Genomic DNA, 12,491 nt, shown 5'->3' with positions numbered 1-12,491 from the left:
TCAACAAGTGCAGTTTCTTTCATATTGAGGTACGCTACTTGGGACATGTGGTTTCCAAGGATGGCCTAACAGTGGACCCAGAAAAGGTAAGAGATATCATGGAGTGGGCAGCTCCTAGGAATGTAGAGGAGGTGAGATCTTTCATGCGGATAGCAGGTTATTACAGGAGGTTCATTAGGAAATTCTCGCAGATTGCCTATCCTATCACATCATTGCAGAGGAAAGGTAAGAAGTTTGAATGGATAGAGGAGTGTGCAACTAGTTTTGAGTAACTCAAGTAGTTGTTGACACACGCACCAATGTTAAAGATTACATATTTGGACAAAGAGTTTGTAGTATGTACAGATGCTTGCAAGAGAGGACTTGGTGGAGTCCTTATGCAAGATGGACATGTGGTATGCTATGAGTCATGAAAACTGAATGAGCATGAGCAGAACTACCCCACGCATGATCTTGAGTTGGCAGTGATCATACATGCATTGAAGATGTGGAGGCACTATCTTCTTGATAGGAGGTTTTTCTTTATGAGTGATCACAGTGGGTTGCGATATCTATTTAACCAACCAAATCTGAATGGCAGGTAGGCTTAGTGGTTGGCCACGATCAATGAGTTCGACTTTGAGATAAAGTATATCAAAGGTAAAGAGAACATATTGGCAAATATTCTTAGCAGGTGGATACAGGTAAATCACATAGTAGTTATCAACTCCTATGGGACAGGCTTACAGATATATGATCTTGTAGGCAGGTCAGCGTGATGTCAGTTATATGGAGATTGTGCACAGGCTGCAGTAAAGTACAAGTACAGGTACATGTATGAGTACAGGTACAGGTGTAGATGCACAGGATGTGGACTATTGGCTCATGACAAATGGATTGGTTAGATTTAGGGACAGGATATATGTGCGAGATAACAGTGAGCTCAAGAAGATGATCTTGAGGGAGTTTCATGTGAAACCATATTCGGGTCACCTAGGTTATCAGAAGACGCTAACAACTGTGAAGAAATTATATTATTGGACAAATTTGAAGAGAGACATAGTAGAGTTTGTGGCAAGGTGCTTGGATTGTCAGTAGGTGAAGGCATAGTGTAAGCATCTAGGTGGACTGTTACAGCCGATTACGATTCTAGAGTGGAAATGGGAGGTCATTTCCATGGATTTTATCATAGGTTTGCCAAGAATAGTGAGGCAACATGATTCCATCATGGTAGTGGTGGATAGGTTATCAAAGATAGCGCACTTCATTCCAGTGAAGTCTACATTCTCAGCGAGTGATGTGACATAGGTCTTCATCAGGGACATGGTTAGATTGCATGGAGTTTCGAAGAAGATTGTGTCAGACAGGGATGTGAAGTTCACTTCCAAGTTTTGGCAGGAGTTATTTGCATGATATTGGAGGACATGTTTAGGATGTATGTGATGTCTCAATAGTGGAAGTGGGAAGAGTACCTTCCACTGGTAGATTTCACTTACAACAATGGGTATCAAGAATCTTTCAGGATGATTCCATTTGAGGCATTGTATGGGTGAAGTTGCAATACTCCCATCAATTGGAGTGATCCAGTTAACAGGGTATTGATTGGACTAAACATGTTGGCAGACATGGAGCAGGAAATGCAGGTAATCAAGAAGAATTTGAAAGTGGCACATGATAGGCAAAAGAGTTGTGTAGATTGGAACAGGTTGTTCAAGGAGTTCTAGGTTGGGGAATATGTGTACTTGCGCATCAAACCGAAGAAGAGATCCTTGCGGATTGGATCATGTGCCAAGTTGGAATCCCAGTTTTGTGGACCTTTCAAGATTATTGAGAGGATTGGGTCAGTAGCCTATCGACTTGCAATGCCTTTAATAGTGAAAGTTCATGATGTTTTCCATGTGTCATTGATTAAGAAGTATGTTAAAGATGTTCATCATGTCATTGACTGGTTTGTATTGTAGGTGGAGCCAAAAGGAGAATTCCAGCCAGAATCGCAGTGCATTTTGTAGAGAAAGATGCTCATGCTTTGGAATCGAGAAATTGAGCAGGTTAAAGTGCAATGGAAGCATTTTGGGCCTGACGAAGCTACATGGGAGATGGTGGATCAGATGCGGGCTATGTATCCTTCCTTATTCGCTGGTTGAGCGGATGTTTTGGTATATGCTTTGGTATATGTTTTTGGTACATGTTTTCGTGATGTTTGGTATGTGTACATATGTATATGGATGTAAATATTGCCATGAGCTATGTTATAAAGCTCCAATAAGTGGTATGGATGTCATGTCATTATGATGTTATACTTGTTGTGTTCTCATGTTGGTTTGCTTCTTAGCAGGATGATCATTGTAAATATTGAATCGAGCTAAGTTATAAAGATCCATGGGAAGTATGTGTTGGTTACAACAACCTTGTTGGTCATAGGTGTTGTTGAACACCGAGGACAGTGTTCCCCCAAGGGGGAGGGTTATGTAACAACCTAGGTGAAAATTCCATGTAATAAAAGTTAATAAAGGCAAAATAATAACCACAGTTGATGGGACATTTATTCCAAGTTGAATGTTGGGAAAATTCATAGTGATGGGGATCACTAGTGATTGATTAATCGCTAAGGAAATTGGCAAAGGCAATGACTAAGGCTTTGGAAAGGAAAAATGGCATTTTAGCACATTTATTTATGAAAATAATGGAAATTAGGAGAAAAGGGAGGTGAAAGGTCGCAGGTTGCATGTGAGGAGGAAAATGAAGGAAAATAATGGAAAATGAAGAAAACAAAGGCCTCATTAATAAAAAGGCTTTTGAGGATCAATTCAATTTTGGAGCTCTCTCTCTATTCTCTCTCTCTCATACTCTTGGACACTTAGAGTTTTTCTTGGAGCACTCTTGGAGAGTGTGGCATACTTGGAGTTTTGGAGCAAGAAGGCAAAGGAAGAGCAGGAAAGCGCAAGAGGACATGGCGATCAGTAGCAACATCGAGTTTTTCTTGTTGGTACCTAGTTGCATGTATGTTTTCCTCACTAGTTTTGGCATGCATGGCATATACATGTGGTTTATTGGTCATGATCTGTCACTAGCATGGAGGATTTCCTAGATTGACAGTGGATTTTCCTAGCCTTGCCATTTCCTAGATAGTCATGGTGTTGTGGGTTTATTTCTTTGTTTTCTGGTTGGTTCTCATGTTTTCTTTAGCTTGGGTTGAGTTACTAGTTCCTGGAGCCTTGGTTGGACAAACACTTTGGGGCCTTGTAACAACTTGGGTTGAGCTACTAATCCTGGAGCTTTGGTTGGAAAAATGCTCTAGAGCCTTTAGTGGGTTGAGTTACTAGTCTTGGAGCCTTGGTTGGACAAACGCTTTGGAGCTCGATGGAAACTGTGGGTTGAGTTACTAGTCCTGACGCCGTGGTTGGAACAAACGCTCTGGAGCCTTGGAAGGCTTGGGTAGAGACAAATTTGGTGATGGTTTCATGATGTCCAACTGTGAGGTGGAATCACTATTTGATGGGTTGAGGTGGTGTGGCCTCTAGAAGCCCTGGATGGTTTTGATTGATGTGTTTTATAAGATCCCAAATTCATGCTTAGAATATGGCACGGGGGTGACTGACTGAAGAGAGATTTGGCTCAACCATGTCTATAGTCGGGTGGTTCGTGGAAGTCCCACAACTCGTTGTCCTTTGCATCCTTAATAAGAGGTTATTTATTCTTATTATTTCATGAATATTATACCAGTTTATATGTGGATGATATGGCTATGGTTTCCTTTGTATTTTTGTTGCTATGATGTTGGTTATGAATATGCTTTATGACAGTGGCTATGTATGGCTCTCATCATGTTTTTACTTGTAAATGAATGAACAATGTATCTATTGCCTAATGGATGAAACTGCAGCTAATGTGTTGAGGCATCAATGCTTCTTCGTGATTCTCAGATGAGTACGAGACCACTATGCTCAGATTTGTTGTTTAAACCTATAGATTACATATTTGTGATATGTTTGATGAAATGTCTGTCATGGCTAGTAGGGGTCCAATCAAGTCTTTGTTTAATAAATTGTATGTGTATCATTATTATGTTGTTATCTTGCAATTTTGAAAGTGTCATTGACTTATGGGCAGTGACTTGAGCTCTGTGTAACAACCCTGGTGAAAAGTTCATGTAATAAAAGTTAATAAAGGCAAAATAAGACCATGGTTAAGGGACACGTATTCCAAGCTGAATGTTGGGCAAAGATATCCTAGTGGGCATCACTGGATGTGTTTATGGCTAAGGAAATTGGCAAAGGCATTAAAAGGCAAAAAGACATTTTTGGCACATTTATTTATGAAAATAAAGGAAAATAGGAGAAAAGTAAGGTGAAAGGTCACAAGTTGCATGTGAGGAAGAAATTGAAGGAAAATAATGGAAAATGAAGAAAATAGAGGCCTCATTAATAAAAAGGCTTATGAGGATTAGTTGGTAACGTTTTGTCAGTTCAAGTTTTGGAGCTCTCTCGTTATTCTTTCTCTCTCTCTTAGTCCTGGTCACTTAGAGTTTTCTTAGAGCACTCTAGATTTGGATCAAGGAAGGAAAAGCAAGAAAAGGTAAAGGAAGGAAAGGAAGGATCAAGCAACTTCAGCAAGAATACTTGCAAGTAACATATTGCATGTGCGATTTCCTAGCTAGTTTTGACATGCATGACTTTTCATGTTGGTGTATGGTTCTCTTGACGTCGATGGCATGGTTTTGTCAGGTTATGACAATGGTTTTCAACCTAGCCTTGTCTTTTCCGGATGCCATGGTGTGTTGGGATATTTATCTCGGTTTTGAGCTTTGGATTTGCCTAATGGATTTTGGAATCTAGTGCAGAGGTGGTCTCAAGGTTCATTCCCAAAGGTATAGGAATCCCTTGACCGGTTTTGGCAGGATACACTGTAAATCCTGAGGGAGGAGTCTCGGTTTAGGGCCTAGTGATCCAGGTTTGGATTACGGTAAAGCCTGAGAGAATGGTCTCCGTTTAGGGCCTAGTGATCTGGGATTAGATTGTGGTACATTAGAGACATGGAGACAAAAAATTCCTTAATGATAGTGATGGATTCTGGATGGCATTCCAAGTTCAGTTCAGTTTTGTGATTGAAGCACCGGTTTTGGTGTGATCACGGTTTGGTGAGGGTGGAGGTGTTTTAACCTCTGGACTCCCTTGGTTTTTTTTGGATTGGTTTATCCATGAGATGCCACATTCATGCTTGGAATATGGCACAGGGTGATTGGCTGAAAGAAAGATTTGGTTCAGCCATGTCTATGGTCGGGTGGTATGTGGAATTCCCGAACCTAGTCGGATTTTCATATGATTAATGAAAGCTAAGTTCTCCTACTTTTGTACTTGTTTATATGTGGATTTAATGGTTGTTATATCTTCGTTATTTCCATGGTTTTATGTTGGTTATAAGCATGGTTAATTCACTAGTCCATGTCATGGTTATTTCATGTATTTACTTGTAATTGTTAAAATTATGGATGCAAGACCTAATTGATGTCATAATAGTTCAAGGGAGAAAGTGGTGATCCTTCTTGTCATGTTTCAAAAGTGTTTTCATTCATTCATGCTTTGTCTTATATCCTAGACTTGTAGGTTGCATTGATGCCAAGACTTTGAAAGAATTTTAGTCCTGGTTGGGGATCACCAGGCCTAGTCCTAAAGTTTATTTTTGGTTTATTAGTCTTATCATCATGTGTTTGATGGATTCTGAAAGTTACAACAAGTTTTGGGCAATGGTCAGAATTCTGGGCTAGAAAAGTGCCTTAAATTTTGTGGACGCTAGCACAGGTATGCTGGGAAAAGTCCATGGACACAAGCATGTAGGCCTGTGAGAGCGTCCAGAGGTCCCTGGATGTTGGCATGCCCATAGCATGAGAGCATCCAGAGGTCAAGAGGTCTAAAAGGTCAGTGGGACCCAGGGGCAGGATGTCTGAGTGGTTGGGATGTCTCCTATGGGTTTTTTTATTGATGTAGAAGGTATGGTTGATGTGTTTTTTTTTATTCAATTTCCTTAAGGTCACCAAGGAGGTTGAATCATATCATAGTAGCCTCTTGTCGCATGTTTACCTCAATTGACCGGTTACTTGGGTAGATGTGGGAGGAGGGTGGTTATAGATTGGTATCAGAGCATGGTTGCACTCTCCTTGGGTGAATGTGTTTATCATGCATTCATGTCGGTTGCACATGTGCCAGTCATCCTTGAATGCTTGTTGCATATGCATGGTGTTGGTCATGGTCGTAGTGATGTCGCCATGGGAATAAGGATGTCATTGTGTGAAGTGTGTTGTCATGGGTGTATGATTGGGTACATGTTGTTTATGTTTGCGTATGATCAATATATAGTGATATGGTTGTGTTGTCATGCATGAGGTCATGGTATGTGTAGTTGATATGTTCATGTGTTGATGACCGAACTCTAGCTAGACTGATGGTTACATGGTTATATGCTTATGTATCATATGTCTATATGATGTTATGATTATGTTATACATGTATCACGTTGATTTGATGATCTTGTAGATGAGATATCCTCCCCAAACTATGCTAAGGTACGTTGGTTTATTATGATTTGGTTTAGCTGACATAGTATGCCTTGCAGGAGAAAGATAAAAATGGCTAGCAAGATGGTAGACTACAAAGACTCTCCCTATGAATGAGATGAGCATCGTGGTGTTGGGAAATATTCTGATTTGGCAGATACATTGATAAGCTTGAAGGAAGAAAAAAGGATTTGTAAGGTAGACAATGACAAAATCATGCCGGCACAAGAGAAACAAGTAGAGATTAATGCAATACTACTCTAGAGTTTGTTAGAATTGCAGCGACAGGGACCACTTCGGATCAGCCATGAGGAGGAGAACAAAACTAATGGGACATATGGCAGCAGGTCTTATGGTGGTCACAGGTCGGAAAAAAATTACATGATCAGAGATGGCAGGTTGTTGGACACTCCGAATAGGAGAGGTGATGGACATAGGTACTATTCTAGTTTTGGTTCTGAGAAGCATCATGATCGTCATCGTTATCATCCTTATAGGAGGAGTGATAGGGGGTACCTGCCAAATGAGTTTAAGAAATCAAAGCCACCTACCTTTGATGGAGAGATGAAGAAATCACAGGATGTAGAGGCATGGTTGCTTGGTATGAGGAAGTTCTTCAGATTGCATGATTATTCAGAAAACATGAAAGCAAAGATAGCCACTTTCAGTCTCAAAGGTAAAGCAGATATTTGGTGGGAAGATGTGAAGAATGTTAAAGGTATACATGAGGATGATCTGACTTGGCATGAGTTTGAGAGGCTCTTCAAGAAGAATTATTTATCGAAGAGATACTTTGATGATAAAGCTAAGGAGTTTTATGAGTTGCGAATGGGTTCCATGACAGATGATGAGTATACTAGCAGGTTCTTGGAGCTATTGAGATATGTGCCTTACCTCAAGGAGGAGAAGGCCAAGGTTTAGAGATTTATCAGTGGACTACCAGTAGCATATAAAGACCAGATTGAGTTCGATGAGCCTAGATCGTTGGATGTGGCCATTCGAAAGTTGAAACATTTCTATGAGCAGTCGAAGCGCAAAGTTGAGCCTAAGCATGACTTGAAAGGAAATGAGAAATCTAAAGGGAAATTGTTAGGTCCCTATAATACTAGTGATTCCCCCGTTACAATTGTCATTATAGCCCTTATTGTTGTTATTGTGCCCCTATTGTCCCCAGACTGCTATTAGTGTGCCCCATAGAAGCCCACTATTATTATTGTTGTGCTCATATATTATTATTGTTATGTCGGCTTTGATTATATTGTGACCCCTTAGACTCCTATATATAGAAAGGAGGTTTAGTCATATGTCTCATCCAAGAATTGTTCATTTTTGTAATGTAAAGGAGGTTGCCCCCTCAAAGAGGCTTATTTTGAAGTCGTTGATCTATCTTTTCTGTATTTTTGTGAGCTAGTTCATAACATTTGGTATCAGAGCTTTGGATTCTAGGGTTTTGCTACTCCAAACAGGTCATCGTGGAATTTTCGCTATATATATATATATTTGCGACGTTTCAGAAGCTAAAAAAACACCCATTTGAGAAGAAATCTCGATGATCCTCGAGTCCGAATTTCAAATCTTGTCTCGCTATATTTTCGGAGATATGGTCTAAGGAAGTTAAGGTTTTTGTAGGCTCTCGAATTACATCCAAAAACAGGTGGCCTTGGGAAAATCGCCATAAATTTCTCTCTGAGTATCAGATTGAAATTTCACAAGAATTTACAGAAAAAGGACTGACTGTAGGTTTTTGTGCATCATTTTCAGGTCCGAAGGCTGAAATAGTGACATGTGGCACTTCGTATAAGTTCGCTCTACTGAAAAAGTGTATAATCCGGCCATCTTGGGAGATTGGGCATAACTCTTTCTTGGAGAATCTAGTTTCGATCAGACTGGTGGCACTAGAAAGAGGACTTAGAGGGCTACCACTGTTCGCATTTCAGACCTTGGAGATCCGGAATTTAAGAGATACATCAGATTCAATATCAAGCTCCTACAAAGTGAAAAAAGATGTGTAGTTTTTTTTTTTAATTTGCATAAGTTTGGTTTGAAAAAATATTTTGAAGGAATTCAAAGGCAATAGTGAAGCATAATTCTCATTAATTGATGCCCCGAAGAAATAAAATGGAAACACCTAGTAAGCAACTTGAAATCTCTAGCATGACTCATGAAGAAGAGGAAGAAATGCAACATGATATATCAAAATTATGAGACCAAGTGCAACAAAATTCACTCTCACAAAAAGTAACAGAAGCTAAGATGGATGGTTTAAAGAAAGGCATGGAAGATAAGATGAATGACATGGAAGATAAGATGCAAGGCAAAATGGAAGATTTGAAGACAGATTTGACAAAGTTGCTACAAGAAATGTTTACTAATGGCGAAAGGGTAGTAAAGGAAACTCATGATGAGAAGAAAATAAATGTTAACCATGATTTCATAGACTCTAACATTGGATTGAAGACCCACGATGTTCCAAAGATCGATATGAGGAAGTTTGATGGTAAGGATCTCGTAACATGGATACTACAGATGGAGCAATATTTTGATCTCCATAATGTGCAAAACACACAAAAGGTACGCATTACAACTTTATATTTGGAACCAAATCAGTTTGTATGGTATCCATGACTTTGCTCTCGTAAACAAATTGTCACTTGGGCAATTTTTACGGAAGAAATGATAACACATTATGAGGTTACAAAAAGCAACACCTTTTTTAACCAATTGATAAATCTCAAACAAAAGGGTTCAATGATGGAGCACATTGAGGACTTCCAAAAATTGAATATAAGGGTAAAAGATATTCAAGAGGAGCATAGGATTGATGTGTTCATAGGGAATTTAAAGGATAACATCCAACATGAGGTTCGCCTTTGGGAACCTGATTCATTGGAGAAGGCATTCAGGTTGGCAAGAAAAATGGAAAGCAAAATTATGGCATCCAGGAAGCCTACCACTCACAACTATAAAGATTGAAGTGTTGTTGCCCCTAGCCTTCCACAATCTACAAGGTTGACACCACAACAATTGAAAGAAAAAAGAGCAAAAGGGCTTTGTTACAGTTGTGATAACAAATACACTAAAGGTCATAAGTGTGCTGAGAAGAAATTATTTCACATATATTGTGAAGAGGAGGAAGAAAAGGAACAAGAAATGTCAAAGAAATAAGATCTACGCCAGGAACAAACCCTAGAGAAAGAAGAAATGAATTCGACCATATCTTGTAATGCATTGGCTAGAATTACCACTCCTCAAACTATCAAGATAGGACATATCAAGAAGAAAAAAGTAATAGTGTTGATTGATTCGGGTAGTACCCATAATTTTATTCATTATAAGATAGCCAAGGAATTGAATTGCTTCCTATATCCAGCACCAGAGTGTGAAGTGATGGTTGCAAGTGGAAGAACGATAAATTGCTCTGGGAAGTGCCATAATATCAAGCTATCCATGGGAGAATATGTATTGAATAGCCCAATGCTTTCCATTCCAATGGGTGGTATTGATGTTGTACTAGGAGTCCAATGGTTACAATAGCTTTTAATTTTCAAGAACTTTTCATGAAATTTTGCTTAGAAGGAAAGGAAGTTGAATTAAGGGGTATCACAGGGAAACCAGGAAAGATAATCAACTCTAATGAAATGACAAAGCTTCTAAAGAAAGAACAATGAGGCGTAATTGCATAATTATGTTCGCTAGAGGTTCCCACATCAAAATCATTTATTTCTCCATATTTCCAAAAAGTCTTGGATGACCACTTCAAGGTATTTGATACTCCCAAAGGCCTCCCACCTATTCGTGATCATGATCATGCTATTCATTTGATTCCAGGAAGTGTTCCTCCAAACATCAGGCCTTACAAATATCCCTATGCCCAAAAGAGTGAAATTGAACGTATGGTTGCATAAATGCTAGAGGCTGGTATAATTCAACATTGTCAAAGTTCTTTCTCTGCTCCAATAGTATTGGTGCACAAGAAGGATGGATCATGACGCATGTGTCCGGATTGTAGGGAGCTCAATAAGCCCACTATTAAAGATAAATTTCCCACTCCTATCATTGATGAATTATTTGATGAATTGCATGGACCAATTTACTTCACCAAGTTGGATCTTTGTTCAAGATATCATCAAATCAGAATGAAGACTTAAGACATTCTGAAAACAACATTTAGAACTCTTGAGGGTCATTATGAATTTTTGGTCATGCCTTTTGGCCTTACCAATGCATCTTCTACATTTTAAGGTTTGATGAATTCCATTTTCAAACCCTTCCTAAGAAAATTTGTGTTAGTATTTTTTGATGATATACTAATTTACAACAAGTCTTGGAAGGATCATGTTCGACATGTTGACAAGGTGCTCAAACTATTGGAGGAGAAACAATTATATGCAAAAAGCTCCAAATGTTTCTTTGGAGTACAAGAGGTGGAATATCTATGTCATATTGTATCTCATGAAGGTGTTAAGGTAGACCTTAGCAAAATTAAAGCCATTAAGGAATGGAAAATCCCCACACCCATAAAGAATCCGTGAGGATTTCTCGGGTTGACATGGTATTATCACAAGTTTGTTAAGAATTATGGGAGAATAGCAGCACCTCTAACAACATTATTGAAGAAAGATGCAATTTCATGGACTCCAGAAGCAACAAAGACCTTTGAACATCTTAAAGAGGTAATGTGCCAAGCATCGGTCTTAGCTACGTCGGACTTCACGAAAACCTTTATTGTGGAATGTGATGGCTCAGGAAATGGAATTAGTGTTGTTTTAATGCAAGGAGAAAGACCCATTGCTTTCGAAAGTCATCCCATCAAAGGAAAGCATTTACACAAATCTATTTATGAGAAGGAAATGTTGGCAATACTACATGCACTTAAGAAATGGCGACCCTATCTAATGGGAAGACACTTCAAGGTAAAAAGGATCATGATAGTCTTAAATACTTTTTAGAACAAAGATTATCTTCAGAAGAGCAGCAAAAATGGGTCACAAAGATGTTGGGTTATAACTTTGAAATCATCTACAAAAAAGGGAAGCAAAATGTTGTGGCAGATGCACTCTCAAGAAAGGATGAGGATATGGAAGCATTGCTTTGCGCCATTTTTATTATCCAACTAGATTGGATAAATGAAGCAAGGGATGAATGGAAGAATGACGAAGAAGTGTGGGAACTCATTCAAAAGTTACAACAAGATCCCAGTACATCTGATACATTTAGCTGGAAAAATCATTTGTTATGGTACAAAGATCACTTATACCTATGTAAGAATTCCCAACTCAAACAAAAGATTCTTATGGAATTGCACACTTCTCCCTTAGGAGGGCACTCAGGATTTTTAAAACTTATCACAGTGTTAAGAAGGATTTTTTTTGGGATGGTCTTAAATTGGATATTCAAAAGTTTGTGGCGGAATGTTTGGTATGCCAACAAAATAAAGTTGAAACAATTAAGACCCCAGGTCTATTACAACCTTTATCCATTCCAAGCCAATGTTAGGAGGAGGTTTCAATGGATTTTATCATAGGTTTACCCAAGTCCGAATGAAAGAGTGTCATCATGGTGGTAGTTGAAAGACTTACCAAGTATGCACACTTTTGTGCATTATCTCATCCATTTAAAGTCAGTACAGTTTCTACTGCATTTATGGAAACAATTCAAAAGCTACATGGAAACCCAAAGATTATTGTAAGCGACAGAGATCCCATTTTCACTGGAAATTTTTGGACATAATTATTTTCTTCTCTCGATACTCAGTTAGCTCATAGTTTGTCTTATCATCCTCAATCTGGTGGGAAAACTGAGATAGTAAACAAAATGTTTGGAAGGATATCTTCGTTACTTTGTCTTTGATAAACAGACACAATGGGTCCAATGATTGCCTGTGGCTGAATGGTGGTATAACACTTCCTTCCATATTGCAGCAAAAATGACCCCATTTATGGCACTTTATGGATATCATCCA

This window comes from Pinus tabuliformis, chromosome 8, assembly GCF_031772625.1.
Source record: "Pinus tabuliformis cultivar Carrire ecotype Pingquan chromosome 8, CPIR1, whole genome shotgun sequence".
NCBI classification, from domain to species: Eukaryota; Viridiplantae; Streptophyta; class Pinopsida; order Pinales; family Pinaceae; genus Pinus; species Pinus tabuliformis.
The sequence above is the reverse complement of the archived record's forward strand: the minus strand, read 5'-3'. Positions refer to the sequence as shown.